The sequence below is a fragment of the Mandrillus leucophaeus genome, unplaced genomic scaffold (genome assembly GCF_000951045.1).
Source record: "Mandrillus leucophaeus isolate KB7577 unplaced genomic scaffold, Mleu.le_1.0 Scaffold76, whole genome shotgun sequence".
Classification (NCBI taxonomy): Eukaryota; Metazoa; Chordata; class Mammalia; order Primates; family Cercopithecidae; genus Mandrillus; species Mandrillus leucophaeus.
The window spans coordinates 1,913,653-1,937,868 of NW_012108252.1; the positions used below are offsets into that span (position 1 = coordinate 1,913,653).

Sequence of the window (24,216 nt, forward strand, 5' to 3'; positions counted from 1 at the left end):
CCTTTGTATTTGCTGTTTCTACATACAGAATACCTTTCCCTGTCCACTGTCACCATTCTTCCAGCTCTCATGTTGCATGCAGCTTACCCTCCTATGGTCAATTCACATGATGATTCTGATGTGAATTCTTGCCTAGTGTCCTGTATCTAAGGATGGAGTTCATCGTTCTCATCATTTGTCCTCCTAAGGCCCTCTCCCTATTCCTTGGTCATAACACCCTGCAGGCTGTACTGTAATCATCTCCTGTACCACAGCCCACAGCACACTGTACTGTAACTACCTTAGAAGGTATTTGCCCCACTAGACTGTGTGCTGCCTGAAGGAAGGGTCCATGCCTCACCCCAGCCTCCAGATCCAGCACAGTAACATTATGCTTAACAAGGGCTCAAAGAAGCCTTGGAGTGCGTCCCAGGTAACTAGATTTTCAGTGGCTTGTATGCTCATGTGTCTATGTGGCTTGTTTCCAGGAAACTGGCCAACATCCTAAAGTCAAACGTTTATAGGAAGCCTTTGGCTTTACATATTGAAGGCTTTTAGAATTAGCAATGCACTAGCAGAAGGAAAATCTCAAGTTTTTATCTAAGCACAACTACGTGATTAGAAAACCAGTTGCATAGTTGAAAGATCATGGACACAATGGACAACCCTGCACCTGACTCTCAATTCTGCTAACTTTTAGCTGTTTTATTTTAAGCAAGTTACCTAACTTTTCTGGGTGTCAGTTTCCCCTTCTATAAATTAGAGATGACAACAAACCACATAGAGTTGTTTTGAAGATTCAAGGAGAAAACGTGTTAAATATTTAGTGCATAGTATCAATTTAATATGTGATTAGTATTGCAGTTATTCTCATTCTTATCCTCAGAATTCAACAAACATACCACTTCAAACCCATTAGGATGACTATTTTTAAAAAAGAAAAAGAACATAACAAGTGTTGGTGAGGATGTGGAGAAATTGGAATGTTCAGGGAATGTAAAATGGTGCACCCACTGTGGAAAACAGTGTAGTGACTCCTTCAAATAAATTCACATAGAATTACCACATGATCCAGCAATTCCGCTTCTAGGTATATACCCAGGAGAATTGAGGCCGGACTTGGTGGCTCATGTGTATAATCCCAGCACTTTGGGAGGCTGGGGTGGGTGAATCATTTGAGGTCAGGAATTCAAGACCACCCTGGCCAACATGGTGAAACCCTGTTTCTACTAAAAATACTAAAATTAGCCAGGCAGTGGTGGTCGTCATCTGTAATCCTAGCTACTCAGGAGGCTGGGGTGGGAGAATCACTTGAGCCTGGGAGGCGAAGGTTGTGTTGAGCCAAGACTGCGCCACTGCATTCCAGCCTGGGCGACAGAGTGAGACTCCGTCTCAGAAAAAAAAAAAAAAAGGAAAGCAAGCACCCAAACAGGTATTTGTATACCAGTATTCATAACAGCATTATTCACAACAGCCAAAAGGTGGAAACTACCCACGAAAACCAACAAACAAGTAAATAGAGAAATGAAATGTGTACACATACAATGGAATATTATGCTGCCTTTTGAAGGAAGGAAATTCTAGTATGTGCTGAACGTGGATGAACCTTGATGACATTATGCTATGAAATAAACCAGGAGCAAGAGGACAAATAATGTCACATGATTCCACTTACATGAGGCATCTGCAGTCTTCAAATTCATAGAGATAGAAAACAGAGTGGTGATTATCTGAGGAGAGAGGAGAATGGGGAGTTATTGTTTAATGAGTACAGAGTTTCAGTTTGGGAAGATGAGAAGGTCCTGTGGATGAACAGTGGTAATGGTTGCATAGCAACAATTTGTGTAATGTGAATGTACTTAATTCTACTGGACTGTACACTTAAAAATGATCAAAATGTTAAGTTTTATGTTAAGCATACTCTACCACAATAAAAACACTCAATGAACAAGGTTTAATCAGATCTGCCAGAATAATTAAACAGCTACCGTAAAGCCAACTGCATAGTAAAACTCATAGGAGGGCTTTTGGAAGGTTAAAGTGAAGACTCCAGGTTCCTTCAACTGTAATCTGATTCCTTTATCTCAGAATGATGTTGAGATCCTGCAAATCTTTATTTTCCATAGAAGCGAGCGTGCATGCACACACACACACACACACACACACACACAGAGTCTCTGGGGCCCATAGAGACACAACCTGGAAACAGGGCTTGCCAGGATTAGAGAGCCAGGCCAGCCCATGTATCATTCACCCAGAAGACAGCCCTCCATGGAGAAAAAGAACCTCATAGTCTCCTAACAAAGAGGATAATAAATTCCGATTAGCCAAGGAAGCTCTGAGTCTAAATACCAGCAAAGCTCAGCCCCTGCAAGTGGGGACGAATTATCTGAAAGGTCATCCTAGAGACACTGAACAAAGGGCCTCGAGCAGCTGGGTTTCTTAATTTGAGGAAACACTGAAGCCTTTAAAGAAGCCAGAGGCAGAACTGGAGAGATGGGAAAGTGGAGCGGCCTTCTGAGCACAGGGAGGATTTAATAGGAAGGGAAACACAAGCCCCGCAGGAAGCTCTGGGACCTGGCAGCCATGGCTCTCTCTGCCAGGCTGATGGCCTCTGGAAAGAGCCGCCATCTCCTGTGCTGGGCCAGGATGGCCTTTTTTGGCACTGTAATAAAATAGGATGGCTCTGATCTCAGTGATTAAAGCTTTAAAACCACAAGCCTCTGGGAGGGAGTAGGCTCAGAGTAACAACCCATACACCCCTGTTCGCTCTTCTCCAGGCTGTGGTCTGCTGACAGAGCCCAGTCTGTCTCCAGAAAATTCCAGGGGCCTCTCAGGAGTCTAAGGCCAAGCCTCGACCAGTGGCCTCTTGCCTGGGTCCTGTTGTCACAACCCCAGCGGTTGAAAGATGGAAAGCTCCGTGGGAGGGCCAGGTGGCAGGCAGGAAGCAGCCTGCTGGCCTGGAGCCATCCCCAGCTTCCAATAACCCCTCTGTCTAGAAAATCAAGGGAAGGAGAATGAAAGGGTCATCTTACTTAGGTAAAAACCTGAGCAGTTGGCCTCATCCTGGACAGAGAGTACTCCGAGGGTAGACCTGAGGCAAATTCCTGAGTCTCTCAGGGAGCAAGGGGTTAGCTAGCACCGGTATGTTTCGAGCCAAAGACCATGCTAACGAGAGAAAGAAAAGAATATATATGGTGAACCAAGTGCTGAGTGAGGTTTTCCTACTGACTTTAATCCTCACAACAACTTTGAGTGGAAGGTATCGTTGTTCCCATTTTAGACAAAAGGGAATGGGGTACAGCCAAAATTTGAACCTGTATCTAGATGGCTCTAAAGTCGTCTCCTCTATACCACACTACCCCTAAATTAAGCCTTTCCCAAATATTAGTTTCCTATGCCTTGAAAATAGTCTCTAATTCATATATTTGAGACTCAGAAAAGTTCAGTAGCTTGCCAAATATACTGTCAGTGAGTTACAGAACTGAGACTGGAATTCATTTCCAACTGATTCCAAAGCTGATGTTCATTCTTCCATGCCTCATGTATCTTTAGTTAAAATAAAATAATCCTGTGGCTTTTTGCCAATCAGCAAACATTTTGCTCCTTCAGTCTTGAAGCCTTAGCCCTTTAAAGAGTAGCTCAGTAATTATGCTGCCCCAATGCCCCAGAAGTCACAATTTACTGCAGAATGAGGTGATATGAAACAAAACAGACACATCTCCAGGCCAAAGAAAGGCTATCTGGACTGCACAGACTGGATAACTTTTATTGAGATCTGAGGCCCATTTATGTACAAAAAGCAGTGAAGGGAAGTGGCAGTATATATGTGCATTTGGCACATGTTTAGTTCCTGCTCTGGCAAACGATTCTAGTTTTTTTGGTTTTGGTGAGAAAAGACCCAGTGGGCTTGACCAATCATTTTGTGGAGAGAAATTAGATGTCACTAGCCAAAGTAATAAAAGCAACTGTCTCTTCCAAGATTCATGTATTCCAGCAAATGAAGGTATCTCTCTTCTCTTCAGACTTAAATTCTGAAAGTATATTACTTTGCATAGGAAATATATACTTTTATAATCAGGTACCTCTCTTAGTCTCTTGGGGGAAATGTTCCCAATGGCAGGAACATGCAAATTGAATGAAATGGAAATTATCTAGGATATTGCTTATCACCTTATAATTTTAGTCAAAGTGGCAAAGCCCACTTTAAGGATTAGTCATGCCTAAAGGAAAGGGAATAGTTAAACCACAAAGGCTTGAAGGAGACCTCTTGTATTTTTAAAGAACAATCCTAGAGCCACTCAGCTCCTGTGAGCACTATCCTTGCAATAGAGACTTTCATGTTAAAGGAAGCACAAAGGATGGGAAGTCTTTAGCAATGGGAGAAAGTCTTCCATGCAGTACTTGTGGTTCCAGCAATATGCACAGCAGATATTCTGAAAAAACTCCTTCCACATATAAATGCTAGATAAAATATAACAAACATCCTTTTAGATGCATGGCTGAGCTCACAAGAAAGGGAAATCCCCCGAGGTCAGAGGTCAGAAATGAAGAAGGAACTCAAAAGCAAAGTTGTAAGCATGTGTGCTTATGCTGTCGCTTCCCTGAGGTGACAGAGGGCAGGCACAGTCACTCATGGTAGTCTAGGAGTTTGGGTTTTAATGCCCATGTTGTGAAAGGAAATGAAGTCTTGTGCTTATGAAATGTGAGGAGAGTCAGAACTTACACACTTGCGTAAAACCAGGACCCATGAAGAATGACACATACAATAAAAGGATACACTAGAAATGAGCTGCCTATCCCCAAAGACAGATAAGAAGAAAGTTTATCTCTCTCAGCTAGGTTGTGGTTAGGATAATATATTCTTGAAATCTGTAAACACCAATTTGAATAACATGTATGCCTGGTGCTATAATTTATATTACATAATCCTGGAACCTCCAAGCTAGAATATTACACAAAATGGGTCCTAGGCTTTTAATATCCCTAGAGAATCTGGAATACCACTCTTATGGACAAATACTTTCAGTCAAAAATGAACATGATTCCTATGGATAATAACTCACTCAAGATAAACTCTCAATCCCAAACTGAAAACACGTTAACAATTGATCTATTGTGAGTGGCTATGAGCAGAAAAAAAAATTACAGAGTTAAGCCCTAAGGAACGCCAATAATTAACCAATTTCACAGAGACTATACAAGTATATTTAAATAGTTCAAAGGCATAAAAAAGAGTTGCAAAAATGAGACACTGAGAAAAGAATAGATACTTAAAAAATTAATTAGAACTTATAGAAATGAAAAATATAGTTATTGAAATAAAAAATTCAATAGACAGTCTACAACTAAACGAAGACCTTTTGTTTACAAAAGACCAACGGACTGATAAATTTGAGGTTATAAATTGAAGCCACTGACACAGTGGAAAAAGCATGGGACTTGGGGCCAGACAGACTGGACAGAATTTTGTAGAATGTGCACCACATCAAATTATAAACTAGTATCTGGTACTTATGAAGTGCTTATTATGTACAAAGCAGTATCATAAACACTTTATATATTATTTAATATAATTCTTCTAATAATTCTGTGATATAGGAATCAGTATCTTCATTTTACAGGTAAAAAAACTGAGAATTAGGAAGGAAAGAGCTTGCCCCACATTCCACTGACAATTGATATCACTAGGATTCAAACCCAGGTCTGTCTCACCCTCTTAACCACTAAGATGTATTGCCTGTCCCATTAGACTGAAATCCAATTTGAATCAGCTGTGTAGGTTTACACTGCCTGAGAGTAGGAAAAAAATATTTTATTTTCATCCTGAAGACCTAATAGAGCCTTTCAAGAATGTATTTTATAGCTCTTTTCTTGCTGATAGTAGCAGAATTTGATCTACAGCTCAAAGTGTAGGCCCAGCTGAATGTGGAAGACTTGAAGGGTTAGACAGGCATCTGATGTCAGAAGAGGTGATGGGCCAGTTCTTTAAGTCTGGAAAGCTCAGGCTAATATCAGTGATCAGAGCCTGTCATGGAAGAATCTGAGAAGTCAGTAAAATGGCGAAGGATTGGGGTGACTTTGAAAGTCAAGACTAGCAAAATGTTCAGAATTTAGTGGTTCAAATGGTTAGAGAGCTTAGTATTATCAAGGTGCAATTCTGAATGAGATCTGGATCAGAAATTAATTATCATTTTTCTGTTCTCTTATTCTCTCATATTTCCTCCTGAGGCTATTTGCTTGAGTCCTTAGAGGAAGCCCAGAAAGTAAAGATGACCTTGCCTCTTACTAAGGCAGAAAATCATCAGGCTCTGCTTGATGTGTCCTAGCTCTAGTTATATCTCCAGAAGAGGATAATGCTCTATTAACATCTTGTGCAGGTAACTGTGTTACTACAGTTGTTATACAAATACTAGAGCTCATTAGAAGCATTTCTAAGAATACATATTTCATATTTCACAGCTAGTTTCTCAAAAAACAGTGTAAACAATTACTAAGCATTTTTTAAAATTAATGCAAAACCCTAGGAACATTGCATGGAATTATTTATGTTACATTTGTAACATAAATGCAAATGAACAAAAATAAAAGCTTAAAATGTATATTGGGACTTTTTTTGACTTTTGGATAGGCTCTTGAATGGTCGGTGAGGATTGAAATATTTATAATTATAATGATAACAAGATTTTATTTTTAAAGCCTTTCTCTCAATGAATTCTCACAGTCCTTTGAGTCTACACCATTAGACTTAATTTACAGATGGGAAAACTGAGGCAAGAGCAGTTAATGAAAATTGCCTAAGATAAAATAATTCATTAAGTGACAAACCATACTCTAAATTCAAGGTTTCCCAATTCCAAATCTCATGCACTTTTTAGTATGTCTGGTTAGCAACTTGGTAGCTGATTTAAAGAAAGCACATGCAAAAATTATGGGTTAAAGGAATCTAACAAGGTGAAATTTATCAAGGATAAATTTAAGGTACTGTCTGAATTTATGCCAAAAGTACCCTCAAATAAGTGAGGAAGAATGTCCCAGCAGCTCATTGAAAAAAGACTCAGGAAGTCTGGTTAGCAGGAAGAACAGCATAAATCATTATATGTGACAGGACCACAAAAACTGGTACTTTAGTGACTTTATGCTACGTCAAGAAGACAGACAACTCCTGGAACATCTTGCTCCGTTTTGGGGTTTATGCTTTGAGAGGAAGCTATATAAAGTGAAAGACGATCCCCAAAGAGAAAACAAGATGGTAACGTATCAGAATGTCACCATATAGAGAAACGATGAAAAAACTCAGCATGTTTAGCTTGGAGAATCAATGAAATGAATTCCAGATATTCCCACCCCCAGGCAAATATAGAAACCCTAGGACTTTTAAGACAGGGATAATTTACCTGGGATAATATGGTGGTTACAGTACTGGACAGTGGAATGATAGCTGTCTGGGTTTGAATCCTACTTTCACTACTTACCAGCTATACAACCTTGGGCAATTTATCTAATCATTTGGGTAAGTTATCTAACCTGTCTGTCAGGGTTCTCATCAATAAAATTAAACTAATAAGAGTACCTTCCTCCTAGGATTATTTTGAGGATTAAATGAGTTCATACAATTCAAAAATTTAACACAAGCTATTGCTATAGCGGAGCAGAAATCTCATTAAGTATTATTTGTTGATGCTATTATCCTTTCTCCAATTAAGTGGGCCATGCACTGCCCAAGAGAAGAATCTGTCTCGTAGGCATAATAGCAGCTAGGAGATGACTCCCCACTTCCTCAGCATTTGAAACTCCCACACTCACCTCAGATGAGTCTTTCATTTCTATGAAGTGCTCTCAATGCCTGAAACATTTGGACCAAAATCTAAACCATCCCAAAGAACAGAAATTCCTTTTAAAACACAACCTCCTAGATTTACTATCTTCTATGTACTAGCTGTGTGATCTAGAGCAAGTTAATTTGTCTCTCAGAGCCTCCACTGCCTCATCTGCAAAATATCTTGTTGTAGGAAAGACGACTGAGAAAATGTATGTGGCTGTTCCCAGCATTATGCCTACTATAGGCAAAACGCTCAGGAAATGTTTTTTCTTTCCATAATTTAAGAAGAAACTGTGACAATGTGATAGTTTTGAAATACATCCATGTAGTTAAACAGGCTATATTAGTCTGTTTTCATACTGCTATGATGAAATACTCAAGACTGGGTAATTTATAAAGTAAAAGAGTTTTAATGGACTCACAGCCCCACACAGCTGGGGAGGCCTCACAATTATGGCAGAAGGTGAAGGAAGAGCAAAGGCACATCTTACATGACCACAGGCAAGAAAGCATGTGCAAGGGAACCGCCCTTTATAAACCATCAGTTCTCATGAGATGTATTCACTATCACAAGAACAGCATGGGAAAAAACCATCCCCATGATTCAATTACCTCCCACTGGGTCCCTCCCATGATATGTGGGGATTATGGGCACTACCATTCAAGATGAGATTCGGGTGGGGACACAGCCAAACCATGTTACAGGCACTGAGCCCCATGATGCTATGAACACAGGGATAAATAATGTATGACCCCAACACTGACTTTGCTCATGGTCTGGAGGAAGAGGAAGTAAATAAGCAAGTGCCTAAGAACATGGCAGTAGCTAGTGATCTCAGGCAGGTTGGAATCATGGTTGAGAGTGAAGGGCAGCAACCACACTGCAGGAACTTGAGGAGCAAGCAAAAGTTGGAGTTAGGAGATAGCAAATATAGCACACTCTTAAGAAACTAAAATGGAGAAAGAAGGAAGGAGAAGGAGAGGGAGATCCAGAGTTATCAGAGGCATTTGTGTGTGTGTGTGTGTGTGTGTGTGTGTGTGTGTGTGTGTATGTGTATTTGTCTGGGGCCATATTTATAACCTGAAAAAAAGAACTAGTAAACAGGGAGTAATTAAATATCAACATGACAAGGGCAGCCATTGTGCAAGTTCAGTTGTCAGAGTTGACTGATAGGTGTGTAGATAGCTCCCCTGACATTTACATTGGGGTGGAAAGCCACAGTGGACATTAGGACAAAGGGGCAGTTCCAGAAGTTCCTATTCTAGGGATACAGCCAGACCCTCAGCACCTCCATGGGGGATGGATGTTATTCAGAGCCCTGAAGTCACCCATGAAGACAGCAGGAACCACCCGAACTCTTCTTCTTTGGAGTAGAGGGCCTGACAAACCACAGCCAAATTTATTTCTTGTTTTGTTTTTTTGGTGGTGTTGCTTTTCCTTGGGAACTGGCATATTTTGCATTGAGGTTTACACAAAGCAAAACAGCTCCAGTGTCAAATGGAAATCCAGCAGGCTCTTCTCAAGATGTACTGTTCCTTTGTACAGGCTGCCGACTTGGGAGAGGGGGCCCAGGACATAATGCCTGTGCCTCTTGGGAAGCATATACAGACAATGGTCTGTGTGTGAAAAGGGGAACAGATTAACCAGGACCAGGGTATCACCCAATTGCTTTTCTTAAAGAAAGACTCTATTGCCAGGAAGCAAAGCACACACAAAAACAATACCTAAGCTAACAGAGTACTGGCTTTAATATACTCAGAAATAACAGAACACGGGCAGGCTACAACTTTCCAAATCCCCTTGAAAATCCTTTGCCAGAGCAGAGATGGTTTGTCAAATCTATACTCTTTGTTTAATATGTTTGTTCTTTTGTTTGATCAAGGGGGGAAGCCGTCTAACTCATTATATTGGGGGAGCTGCATTCATTCCTTTGTGCTTCTTTTTCTTCTTCTAATCTTTATTAAAATCAAAAGAAGAGCCACTCTAATCCTTCAAATGATAATTTATTTCTCAACCTACAAAGTCAGAGTCTTCGCTATTATTTTAAAAACAAATCAATGCAACAATTTTAATTAAAAATGAAACAGGGTGAACCTAAAAAAATAAATAGGCATTTGTTAGATCAACGAGCAAACTTGTTTACAATTAATGGGCAACAGGGCTCCTGGTGATAAAGAAAGGGTTTTAAAGCACCAGAATGTTTCACTGCAGTTGGTAAATTCTCTGGACTTTCATTTGAGTCTTTAGAGAGAAAAACACATCTAGAAGTCTCCTAATGAAATGTCCTGACCCTGGGAAATTTATGCTTCAAAATGTGCTCTACCCATCCCCCCAACAGCCCCCCAATCCCATCTCTGCCAGCCACTTCCTTGGCTAGAAGACTCAGTGGGTTCTATTTTAGTTGGGGTTATTCATCTCAGATAGGAGAGTAGGTTTGGCATTCTCACAAGGAAAAAAAAAAGGCTCTGTATTAATTAAGGAGACATGCATTGGCCTGCTCGTTGGTAGGTGGGGCTGGTGGAGTGGACTGATGATCTTTAGGAAGGCTCAGGTTTCTCAAGCAGGAGAGAAAACCACACGTATTAGGAAGTGGACGTTCTCCCAGATACCATTGAGGAAAAAAAAAAGTGATTTCCTTAAAGGAAAGCTAATGGAAAATGAACTTGAATATGTAAATTTATTCAGTGTGTATTTTTTATTGAGAAGCTACTGAGTTCCAGCAATGGCATTTAGGATTGAATTTCAAGAGATGATCTTTCAATTGGTTTACCATGGTCCAGCAGTCTCCCAGTTCTCTCTCTGTGGCAAGCCTGAAAAGAAGTCACAGAATCTAAGTTTATGGTTCAGTGGAGGAGGCAAAGCATGTGATGAAGGCTGTGGCAGACATGGATGCTAAGTGCTGTGGGCGGGGACATGCAGGGAGAGAGAACCTCCTTTGGAGTCACCTGTACCTCTGGACTAAGGCAGGGAAAGTTGTAGGGAAGAGGTGCATTTCAGATGGGCTCTGAAGAATAAGTAAGACTTAAGCAAGTGGATGAGGATGAAGAAGAGCATTCGTGGCAGACCAATATGAGCAGGCTCAAGTATTGTTAAGAATGTAAGAATGTAGAGGAGTGGAGGGATGAGGGGCAGATGGTTATAATGTTTGTTTGTTTGTTTGTTTTTCCCCTCATAAACTCCTATTCCTCCTTCCAATGTTAACTTAAGCTTTATCTCTGAGAAGCCTTCCCTAAGCTCCCCATTTGGTTCTGGAGACTCCCTGCACAGTACTGTGTGTCACTTGTTGATTCCCCTACTAAACTGTGCCCCTTAACCTGCTCAGTCTCTCTTCCCTTCATCCCCAGCACCACAGTGCCTTGAGAAGTGGACTGAGCAGGAGGCCAGGGTCAGATGCTCAGATTTTCAGGGCCACGGTGGAATGAGATATAACACCTCTGTTAATGCTGGAGCAAAAAATGCAACTGAAGTGGATTTGTGTCTAAACTCCTTATGCGGCCCTGCACACTGTGACTGGTTGCCCAGGTACCCCTTCAGGAATCAAGAATTTGTCACTGCCTGGAAAGATTTCTGTGGGAAGCTAGCCCTCAACTGTTAGCCCCTGCAGGGTCTCAGCTGAAGAGATGACCTGACCCAAGTTCACACACTCTTTCAGAGCCATCTGCATCCAGTGACTGATTGTCAGGGTGTTTATATGCTCAAGCTTCTCAACCTAAAATTCGATAGCTCTCAAAAGCCGTCATCCCATCTTCACAACTTCCTGTGGGACATTGTGAACTCCTGTGCATCAAGACTACACCACACCTTGACTTCTCTCTCTGCCCAATAGATCCTGCTTTCTTCTCTTCCCTTCCAAGGTCTTAATCCTAAGAGCCCTCCCTAGCAGATTTTCTCCATGCTACTCTCTATATCAGGATCTGCTTCTGAGACAATCCAACCTATTATAGCCTCTTGAGGGTCCAGCCTCGGGGAACCCAGGGTTGACCCATCACAGTCACACTTAGGATACCTGGTAGGTTTGTTTTTTGTAAAAGCAGATAATTTGAGAGGAATTGTAAACAATTAATAAGTCTTGTGAACATGACTATGTTAACAAATCATCAGAAAAAGAATTAGCAAATTAAGAAAAATAGCATCCAGGTCTGGTAATTTCGTAAGTGTTCTATTCTGGAGACAATAAAAATTAGTATAGATCTTCTAGAAAGCAATATGATAACATATCAAGAATTATAAATCATTCCAAATGTGGAATTTATCCTGAAGAGATCATTAAAAAGAATAAAATGAATCTATACAGGATAATGTTCTTTGTAGCATTAACTCGAAGGAGGAAAAAAAACGTGAAAAACCCTAGCTATCCAACATTAGGGACAATAATACTATGGAACGATCTGCAGTGATAACCATGAAGACTAAATGAAAAGCACAAAGCACTTATGATATAAGTATCGGGGAAAGAAGCAAACATTTTAAAAGTTCATTATGACTACCTAAAGTCTAAGTGGATTCAGATAAAGTAAATAAAAGGAGATGACACAAAATGATTTTGAATGATTTGTTTTCTTTTTCCAAATTTTAGTGTCATTACATTCTTCCCTTTAAAAATTTTAACTAACAGATTATTTGCATGATTTGACATCTAGTCTTCTTGCATGAGCAAAAGGGAGAGTAAATATGAAAGAACAGAAAACCAGACCTCAATAATATGAGCCTAGAATGTGATATGACCTTTCCCTGCCTGCAACTTTCTGAAAGAGATCAAGGTCTTGAAGTGGATGGATATAATTTGACAGCTGCTCTTTGAGCCTGACTTCAAGAAAAGAATGAAGTCATAATTCTCAAGGGGTATCCATGGTTTTTTTTTAAATTTATTTAATTAATTTATTTATTTATTCATTTTCTGAGACAGTCTCACTCTGTCACCAGGCTAGAGTGCAGTGGCGTGATCTCAGCTCACTGCAACCTCCGCCTCCCGGGTTCAAGTGATTCTCCTGCCTCAACCTCCTGAGTAGCTGGGACTACAGGCATGCACCACCATGCCCAGCTAATTTTTGTATTTTTACTAGAGACGGAGTTTCACCATGTTGGTCAGGATGGTCTCCATCTCTTGACTTTGTGATCCACCCACCTCGGCCTCCAAAAGTGCTGGGATTACAGGACTGAGCCACCGTGCCCAGCCTCTGTGGTTTAATTAAAAGAAGTTCTGGTTTTCAGTCTACTGGGACCAAAGAAAATTACTCTTCCACATACCATCTCCTGAATGCACATTTAGTCAATCCCCTTTATAGCAGAAGAGACATCTCCAGCCTTCTTAAGAGAACCCCTTCAGGAATCCCTTCATTCCATGATTCTTGGACTCCTGATTCTACCTTGCATCATGGTACCTGGACTGTATGACCTTGTTTCCTGGACTCTCCTTTAGATATGATACCCCAAGTAACAACATGTGTTATCATCACAGCTTCCAGTTATTTGGTATTTCTCTGTGTTGAGCACTGTGCTTAGCTTCTTATCTATATTTTCTTATGCAGTCCTTATAACAACCCTATGACTGACTATTATTATTCCCACTTGGAAGATGAAGACACTGAGGTTCCAGGAAATGAAAAACTCAGTGCAAAATCATAAGACCAGAATTGTTCAAGAACAAGATTCAAACCAGGTTTGTAACCAACAAAAACTGTCTCAGTCACCATGCCTGGAGATCATGATTCCATAAAAGTCAACATTCTGCTCTTTCCACTGAGGAACATTTCGGGAAATTCCCTTCTGTCATTTGCCTTAAAAACTCCATAATTCTTGGGAGACACAACTGTTGCTTTGCAAAGCTGTTCTATTAAATATGCATTAGACTGCTTAGCTTGTCCTGAAAATGAGTTAGTCACCTTTCTCTTTTTTTCCTCACTCTGCATCTTTTTATACAAGGAACTTGTTGACCCTGCCCTGGTATGTGCACGATAGAGGGCAGGGAAGAGAACAAGCAGAAAAGGGAAAGAAATATGTGGGGATGAATCTAGCTCATGTCCAGAGACTTAAATGGGAATGCCCTGTGGAAATGAACTGTGAAGGCCTGGCCAACAGAGCTGTCTGTCTAGTACCTTCTGCCTTCTGTGTAGCTTCACAAAATAATTATCATAGGTTAATCAGGTCAGCAAACTTGCCGGGCACTGACAAGCCGGGCAGTCTCAGGTGTGCTCTCAGTGGGCAACCGTGAGGGCTCTGTGGCTGCTCAGATGAGCAAGTCAGCTGGGAACAACTGATCTGCTGAGAAATCTGATGGCTGCCCCATAAGGCGAACCAGGTCGCTAGGATCGCTGGGTGAAGGCTGCTCACCCTTCAAATAGTCTAACCCTCTGTGATCAGGCTGCTTTAATCCCCACATCTCCAGACTCTCACAAATCTGGAACTGGTTTTTAGTCTGAGGTCCTGGCAGGGATAATGTGTTTAATTGGCTTTAAGGCAGAAAACACAAAGTACACGACATGCAGCAAAGTTAGTTTTGTAATTACAGAAAGTCCAATGCCCTTCAGAAAGGTTACATGGGGGTATTTCTCCAAGATGGATTGTGTTTTGTTCTGTTTTGGGTGGTTTGTTTTTTGTTTTTGTTTCATGGTGTTTTTATCTACTGCATAGAATTTGGGGGAAAAAACCCAGGATTTTAAATGTGGACAGGAATTTAAATCCTTGGTGGGCACATAGCAGCTATGGTACCATGGGCATGATACCTAACCTCTGTAAGGTACAATGGGGATAATTATATTCACCTCTTAGGGAGGTCATGAAAATGAGTTGAGATAAAACATATGAAAGCACCCAGCACTGGCATGCTCAGTCCATATTAGTTTCTCATTCTCTTCATTATTTTCATTATCATCATTGTCACATTCTCACCTTTTTTCATCATTGTCAGTAGCAGTCGCATCAACCCAGTGTCCTGACTTTCAACACAACCATGAAAACGCCCCAACTGCTGCTAAATTACCAGCAACAAGGATCTGGTGAGTAAGTTATTTTGGGGAAGTCAGGTCTTGTCAGCGTGCGTCGAGTTTCTTGCAGTCCTGTGTGTCAGTCTTTCTTAAACCCCTCAGATACCCAGAACCTCTCTGTCTACTAAAAAGAACTGAACTATTAATGTCCCTCATAGAAGAAGAAAGGGAAACCGGCTCCTGTAAATGTGGGTCAGGAATCACCAGGGAGGTAATGACTTGGTCTGCTCTGTGTTCTCTGGCCCTCCTTGGTCCTTCCATGAAAGCCCTCTGTCAGGAGCCCTGCGTGGCCATGGAGTGATTGCCCTTTTGTTCTACAAATTCCTGGATATGACTCACAGAACCGTTTAAGCACGTCTCTCTTCATGTTCCTAGGAATTTTCTTGACAAGAGCAGTGCCTATCCTGAGGCAATCGTATTTCTCCTTGACTTCTCTCCAGTATCAGCTTGTTGCTTGACACCACTGCACAGCCAACTGTATAATGTGGGTGAGTCTAGCTGCATTTTCCTCAGACACAAGCCTGGCTGCCCACTGCTAAGGTGACATCAGGCCAGGCCACAGTGAATCATTTATCCTCCATGCCTTCCTCTCCAGCCCTGAGTGAGGTGGAGTCCTTGAAACTGTCACCATCCAGTGGAAATCAGTGCTGCACTTTCAGGAGGTTAAGCATGAAAAGAGCATAAAAGGTGTTATTACCCCGTGTCTCAGTAATTACCCTTCTGGAAACCTTTTCTAAGGAAATGATGTGAAAGGATTCGGTCATAGTGGCTGGTAGTTACTGAGCACTCACCATGTGCTGACACTGTTATAATTGCCGGGTATATATTGACTTATTTAATCATCATAACAACTCCAGGAGGAAGCAGTCAGGTTATCCCCATTTTTCAGATGAGGAAACCAAAGAACAGTGAGACAATTGTATCTATATTCATGCTGCTTAAGTGTGTAAGAGCTGAGAGTGAGCCCAGGTGGTCTGATTTCACAGTCTTCACTCTTGATTTCTATACTAGTGTGGCCTCTATGCACAAAGCTTGATATAAATAGAAGAGGAAGAAGAAAAAGAATGAGGAGGGATGGGAGAGAAGGATGAAGGGGAGAGGGAGAACAAAAGGAAGGAGAAGAATAGGACAGGGAGGAAGATTTAGAATAAAAGTTAAATTTATTGTTTATGATTGTGAAAATCTGGGCTAGGGCCATTTGGGCCGAGTATGCTGGCATTCCAGGTACCCAGGGTATTCTGAAGAAAGAGAGGTCTGTGGGTTCTATGCACAGCTGCCTTGTCACCCGCTGGGGAGGAGCACAGTACTGAGAGTGGGGCTTACGTTTACAAAGTTGGTATGAAAATTAATAGGCATCTACATTCCTAGAGGTCAATAAATAGAGTGAGAGTTGTTTGTTTGCTTGCATATTGGAATGGAGAAAAATATGTCCAGTCCTAATTAAAGTACTTCTGCTCTTCCCTTCCTCCTAAATGCTTTCATCTGTCCACATTACTATGGGAATTTTTTGATGCTGTCAAATGAGTCACTTATAATGGGAATTTTTAAAATAATTATGTTGCTATGTCAAAAAATTTGGAAATTAAAAGATGTTGTTTTACATTTTTGGCACAAAATACCCCAGGTTCAATCTTCTCAGAAAAATATGAGGCACATCTATCTAATAACAAAAAGTTTTCAGAATGGTTATCCTAGTGATTATCTTTCTGAAAATTTACTATAATGAACTAATTGACAAGGGGAAAACAATTTTTCACAGGAAGATAATCCAATATCACTTATAATAATAAATATTAGAAATACCTCAAATGTCCAATAGGGAAATAGTTAAGTATCTTAGGGATATCCCCTCCATGGAATATTGTGCAGTCATTGGCAATAATAATTTCAAAGACAAAATGTGGCAAATTGAGAAAATGGTTAAAAGTAAAACACACACACACAAATTATATAGATATTATTACCATCAAATGATATACATTTTTGCATATAGACAGAGATATATTTTTTGCATGTAGACAGAGACTGAAAGGCTGTACAGAAATTAAATCAGATTAAAGATGGTGGAATTCAAGATAGTTTTGTTTTTATATGCTTGTTTCCACATTAAATATTACAAATTTACAGATCCAATGATAAAAGGACAAAGGATTGTAATGGGTACAGTGCAAGAGGAAGTCTTGGGACAAGCGAGAAGATAGACAGGAAGCTATTGCCCTAATCCAGGTATGAGATCCTGGTAGTGAAGTTGAACAGTGATAGTAAGGGGAGGATTCTAGAGATAAGCTATAGTCAGTGAGAGTGAGAGGGAATCGCTGATATTCCAAAGTTTGTGACTTGAGCCTAACAATAGAGAATAACAGTAGAGGAACAGGACTAGAGAGAATTTAGGAACGTTACATGTGGAGACATTCTTTAAGCGATATCCAGTTGGAAGTTGGAATACTGTTTTGGAGCTCACAGCAACGTGTGACTCTGGTCCCCCAGTGTCTATATGTGCAGAGGATGGTTTTGTATCCAAATAGAGATCTGAGCTCAAGGTAATTCTTAATATACAAAATATAGGACTCAGGCCACCATCAAGACTCATCTTAGTGATTGCCAAACTTAGAGTTCTGTATTTGTTTTCTTTTGCCACATATTACTCCAAAACTTAGAAACTTAAGCATATGCAATCTCACAATTTCTGTGAGTCAGGAATCCAGGTGGAGCTTAGCTGTTTGTCTGTAACTAAGAATCTCTCAAAAGGGTATAGTCAGGGTGTGAGATAGGGCTGCAGTCATCTCAAGAGTAATCTTGGAGAGGATCTATTTCCAAGCTTCCTCATGTGGCTTTTGGCAGGCTCATGTCCTCACTGACTGTTTGTCAGTGACATCAGCTCTTTACCATTTGGACCTCTCCCTTGAACAGTTTGAAACATGGCAGCTAGCTTCCTTCAGAGAGAGAAAGAGAAAGGGAGAGAAGGAGAGGGAGAGAGAGAACCCAAGACAGAAGTCACAGACTTTTTATAACCGAATATCAGAAATGACATTCCATTACTTGTGCTGTATTTTACTTGTTACAAGGGAAATGATAAGTCTTTCACATTGAAAGACAGAGAATCACAGATGGGGAGGAGCAGCAGGGGGTGGGGATTATTGGGGGCTATCTTAGAGGCCTCCTACCACCAGTTTTGTGGAGGTAAATTGAAGTTGTTCCACACCATTACCACCAGCACCATCACTGCCATCTTTGCCATATTCACTCACTACTTACTCTTTTGAAAAATATGGAGAAGTTGATTTTTGCAGAACTGCATAAAGTTAGCCTTCAAAGATCTCTTCAAAGCTATCCAGCTCAGAAACAGTAAATGCAGTGCAGCAAGCATGTTGCCATTCTCCCCTTTCATGCTGCTGTCAGACATAACTAATCATCCAATTCACCTTCCCACATCCATGCTAGGCATAACTAATCATTTAAGGCCTTGAATGTTGTGAGCATGCCCAAAGTCTTGAAGTAAATAGCAAAACTGATATTTGAATTCTGATCTGATGCCAATGTCAGTTCTGTTCCTATTACTCACTGTCTACCTTTCAACTCCACTCCTGGCAAGTTGTTTTACAGCTCCATTTCCTATGCAGTGTGACTTAACAATTCTAATATTCGGGTGGTTGTGTGGTGAGTGTATATGTATATACCCACTGGCATATCCTGTTGATTAGAATTGGCAAAACAGTAATCCAGATCACAAGATCACACATGTACACACACATACATATAGATGTACATGTATATTTGTATATATTTTTCTTTTTCCAGAAAGTGATTATGTCATTCTCATCCAATCTAGTCAACCCACACCAATGTGAACACTAGCGAATTGTTCTTGCCAGTAGTGGAATGTGCAATGTGCCCAAGGAAATTGTCTAAATTTTAAAGGACAGAGACCAAAACAAAGTGTTCACTGCCTATATCCCACTTACTTAGAATAGGGTCTACCATGCAACGTGCCATAAACATTTGATGAATTAGTATGTGAATGATTACAGGAGTGAAATCAGCTATTTTTCTACCATTAGTCATTCAGGCACCACTTCACAGGTTTTGCCATACACCTGTGTTTTTTGAACTTAATATTTCTCTTTAAATCTATTCATTTTAAACCTAAATAATTTTTAAACAGAACCTGTAACTTGCGATCATCAATCAAAAAAGAGTTCTTTTTAAATGACATAGCATATCTATTTTACAACATCCACAAATCACCTAGAAATCATCTTGTATAACACTAGAGGTGAGTGTACTGCACTAAACAAATGGATGTAAATTCCATAGCATGTGTCCACGTTTGGAGTCTCAGAGATGGCTCAAGAAGGCCTTTAAAGAGCCGTTGGCAGTGCCTGCCAGGAGCCTGGCAAGAGTAATTGCTCTCTTTAACCCTGGGAGAGATTACTTTAAAGTCTGTGAAATATCAGTGGAATTGGAAGAGGCGCAGTCAAGGCAGTGGCAGATGAGAATCCATTAAAACATTCTGTAGGGAGGCTGTTCTCACTTCCTGCCAGGGTGCTAGTCACATTCACTCATTCACTCATTCATCCAGTACCTTTTCAGATACTACCATGAGCCTAGTCTTGAACTAGGTTCCATGAAGACCAAAAGGAATAAGGCCCAATGCTTGTCCATCAAGAGCTCAAGCTAGAAGAGAAGTGAGAAGTACAAAACAAACAAAAACCCTTCATACTCTTATAAATTATTTAATAGGGTCATGCATAAGATGTTTAAAATACTGAGAAAGCAAATGCCACTGCCTCAGAGGATACAGAGAAGAGGTAACACCTGTTCCTCGTTACAAAGAACAGGTATGTAAGGGCGCTCAGAGCAGAAAACAGAATGGGTAAAGGCCTTGGAGGTGAGAGACAATGAGCATGACATGTGTGGCTGAAGCGTTAAGAACCACTGGGCAATAGCAGTGGGTGTACCAAAGGAAGTGGAAGGGGTAGAGGTTAACTGTGAGAGTATGGGTTATGAGGGCTGCTTAGCTTGGTGAAAGAGTCTGGAATTTATCCTGAGGGCAAAGGAGGTCATGAAGGATTTTAAGCAGAGGAATAAAGCAGCCAGTCATATATTTTAGAAATGTCCCTCCAGCTGATGTCAGTAGTGTAGACAGGGGATGTAAACTCGGTTTTCTCATCTGTGCAATGGTCTTTGTAAGTTGCTTCAGAGGGATCACAGGAGAATTAACACCTCTGAGTGAAGCACTTTGATTTCCACAGAGAAAAAGCCAAATACATCTATTAAGTTAAAATACTATCATCCTTGAGTTTCCATAATCTTTTCTCTGATCTATCTTGCCCATATAAGCATACTGCACCAGGAAAGAGTTTGTGAAAAGAATTCAAAAGAATATAATCCTAATACACAAATTGTGCTATTGTTTATAACTAATAACAGTTAATGTGAGTAGAAAACAAGAATAGTGCCATACACAGAGTAATTAGCTTTCCTAAAAAATTTAAAGCAAAGGGAATTGGTCACAGAGGAATGGAGGTCTCTGCTTGATCACTTCCTTTTTGGATTTGGGCAAGTCTCTTAGCTTTCTAAGCTTCACTTTTCTCAGCTCTAAAATGCAAAAATGAGTTTTGTGTTATAGATCTCTAAGGCTCTTCTAACAGAAGTTCTAGGCTTTTAAGATGTTCTGGGCAGGGCATGGTGGCTCAAGCCTGTAATCCCAGCACTTGGGGAGGCCAAGACAAGTGGATCACCTGAGGTCAGGAGTTCGAGACCAGCCTGGGAAACATGGCGAAACTCCATCTCTACTAAAACTACAAAAATTAGCTGGGCGTGGTGGCACGTGCCTGTAGTCCCAGCTACTCAGGAGGCTGAGGCAGGAGAATCGCTTGAACCTGGGAGGCAGAGGTTGCAGTGAGCTGAGATCACGCCACTGCACTCCAGCCTGGGTGATAGAGCAATACTCCATCTCAACAAAAAAATAAATAAATAAATAAAATTTTAAAAAGATGTTCTACATTTTTTTAGTTAACAATCTCTTTGATAGTAAAACCTACAACAAAAAGTCACAACTTACACAGGCAAGTATTAACAATGGATTGTTTTAACATATTTAACTGGGTGTTCGTATAAAAATAAATCTTTTTATACTAATATATGATGCACATTAATACAAGCAGAATTTTATCTAAGTAGTTCAAGTGTCTTTTTTTTTTTTTTTTTTTTTTTGAGACTCTCTGGACCAGGCTGGAGTGCAGTGGTGCGATCTTGGATCCCTGCAAGCTCCGCCTCCTGGGTTCATGCCATTCTCCTGCCTCAGCCTCCCAAGTAGCTGGGACTACAGGCGCCCACCACCACGCCTGGCTAATTTTTTGTATTTTTAGTAGAGACAGGGTTTCACGGTGTTAGCCAGGATGGTTTCGATTTCCTGACCTCGTGATCCGCCCACCTCAGCCTCCCAAAGTGCTGGGATTACAGGCATGAGCCACCGTGCCCGGCCAAGTGTGTGTGGTTTTCTTTTTGTTTTATACTAATTATGGTATTCTTGCTGTCTTGACCAAATTTTTATTTTATTAGTCACATTGTCACCTTCTTCACATTCTTTTTTTTACTTTTATTTTAGGTTCAAGGGTACATGGGTAGATTTGTTATAGAGGTAAACTCATGTCAAAGGGGTTTGTTTTACAGCTTATTTCATCACCAGGTACTAGTACCCAATGGTTATGTTTTCTGATCCTCTCCCTCCTCCCACCCTCCAACCTCAAGTAGACCCCAGAGTCTGTTGTTCCCCTCTATGTGTCCATGTGTTCTCATTATTTAGCTCCCACTTATAAGTGAGAACATGCAGTATTTGGGTTTGTTCCTGCATTAGTTTGCGAAAGATAATGGCCTCCACCTCCATCCGTGTTCTTGCAAAGGAAATAATCTCATTCTTTTTTATGGCTGCATAGTATTTCATGGTGCATATGTATCACATTTTCTTTATCCAATCTGCTGTTGATGAGCATTTAGGTTGATTCCATGTCTTTGCTATTATGAATAGTGCTGCAATAAGATGTTCTATGTTTTTTAATGGGAAGAGTTTCATAAGTATCTGGGATAAGAGCATTTGAGTCCAGAGAATGAGAAATGCAAAACCCTTAGAGCAACAATGAGTTGTATGGGTTAGAAGAAAGTCAAAATGCCAATGTAGATACAGCACAATTGGCCAATGGGGAAAGTCATAGAAAATAAGATTAGAGAGGTAAGCAGTGACTGGATCAGGTAATGCCTGGTGGGTCGTTAAGAAGTCTGAATTTCATTATCAGTAAAATGGAAAGCAATTGAAGTGATTTTAGAGACAGAAACACAATCCATTTTAAAAGGAACACTGGCTACTGAGGTAGAGAAGAGATATGAGGAGAGGAAAGAAGGAAGAGTAGAAGCAGTGAGATCAATTTGTAGGCAATTGTAGTCCAACAAAGACAGCGTAGTAACTTAGACCAGAACTGTCGGATGGAGGGAAGTGAGATTAAGGTAAAGCTGGCAAAACTTGCTGATAGCTTAGATGTAAGAAATAAGGGGAAATGAGAAATCAATAATGATTTCTGTATTTTGAAAAAGACTGGAAATAATCAGAGTATTTTGAGAGGGAAGAAAAGATCAGGATTTCTGTTTTAGCCGTATTACATATAAGATAAATAGTAGACATTCTATATGTTTGACAGGTAATTGATATCCCACATATCATGGAAGAATTTAGGACAAGAGACAGAAAGTTGGGGGTTATCAGACTGTATGAAAAAATCCGTAAACAAACGCAGGTGGCGAGGAGACAGTAGAGAAACACACTGAATCGTCAGAGCAGGGATGAAGGAGCCAGCAAAAAAAAAAAAAGTACTAAGACGGGTTGACCAGTGAAGGAGAAGAAAATCTGGAACTGACTATCACAGAAGCCAAGAGAACAGAGTATTGAGGAGAGAAAAAGTGAATAACTTTGTCAGAGCACTTGAGAGTTTAAGAGTAGCACTGATAATTGATCACTGGATTTGACAACATGTCGTTGTTTGATGGCGTTGATAATAACAGTTTTCAAAAAATGTTTTTGAAAGAATGAGAACTAATGCCTGATTGGCACATTTTAAAAAGAGGACTAGCAGTGAGATAGTGGAGAGAGCAAGTATGGATGGACAATTCTTTTCTTGAGTTTTGCTTTAAAAGAGAGGAAAAGCATATGGCAAGAACTAGAAGAGAATATGAGTCAAGGGCGGATTTCATTTTCTTAACGTGGGAAACAGGATAACAGAATAGCATGCTTGTCTGCTGATGGCAATGATCAACAGAAAAGGAAAAAATGATCACGAGGACAAAGGGATGACTACTACAGGAACAAAGTCCAAAAGAAAGAAGTGAGATGAGATCTAGTGCACAAGGAGAAGGGTTGGTCTTAGTAGAAGCATGAACAATCCTTATGAATAAATATATAAACAGGAGAAAGCTGGCTCTGGAGGTTAAGATGCAGATAGGTTGGAAAACTGGTAAGGAGAATACATGTTTTTATCTTCAGATCACAACTCTTTTCTTAGCTGGATAAGAAGCAAGGTCATCATCTGAGAATAAAAAGAAGGGGGCAGAGTAAGAAGGTTGAGAAATGAGAAGACTCCATTATGGTTGTCTTGGATAATGAGAGAATCAAAAAACATGGCAAAGTTGCCAGGGAAAATAGAAAGTCCACTTGAGGTTTGTGGTCACAAATTTGAGGTTAGACCAGACAATATGGTTGAGTATTTTTCTCCAGTTCACCATCAGTGACCCTGGTGTAGGAACGAGGTAGGCATGGTTGGGTTTGAGGACTGAGTTTGACTGGCTGAGAATGACGGAAGGGCGAGGAAGGTGAGGATTTGCAAGATGATTACAGCTTCAGATTCTGGAACCTAAGCTGAGTGGTGAGTGAAAGGAAGGCATAAAGGGGATGGGAACACTAAAAAGGAATGGGCTCAATGACCCAGAGGTGCAGATGTAGTCAGAAAATATATAGACTAGGGATTAGAAAAGATCTGCCAGTTCCTACTTTGACACATTTGGGCAAGTTTCTTAGTTTTTCGCTCTTATTTTTCTTCATTTGTAAAGCAGGGAAAATAATATCTACCTCATAGGGTTGATGCAATGAAAATATGTTAATTGCCTAGAATGGTTAACATTTACAAAGAGATCTAGTACTGGCACACAGTATTTGCTGAAAATCTTCCTTGTAAGGTTTTATACTTTTGATGGTCAAGGCATTGGTATAATTTGAACTATGTCTACAAAATACCAAATATCTTTATAAAAAAAGAAAATTCTGGCAATAACTGGATTGTTCTTTTACCTAGTTTGGAAAAGATCTGGATTGTGCCAATTCTTAAGAATTTATTTAAACATTGGGCATTGTGTAAACATTTTTAAGCCATTATGAATTACTACCT

General features: G+C 40.3%; 1 long non-coding RNA gene across 1 annotated transcript in view; it reads left to right on the top strand.

Annotated features, from left to right (window-relative positions):
* The window catches only part of LOC105529264, a 45,293-nt gene that overhangs the window by 14,226 nt on the left and 6,851 nt on the right, over positions 1 to 24,216 (top strand). Inside the window, exon 2 of the long non-coding RNA XR_001004484.1 lies at positions 14,710 to 14,797. This is a non-coding gene — a long non-coding RNA (uncharacterized LOC105529264). The remainder of the gene's footprint in view (positions 1 to 14,709; positions 14,798 to 24,216) is intronic.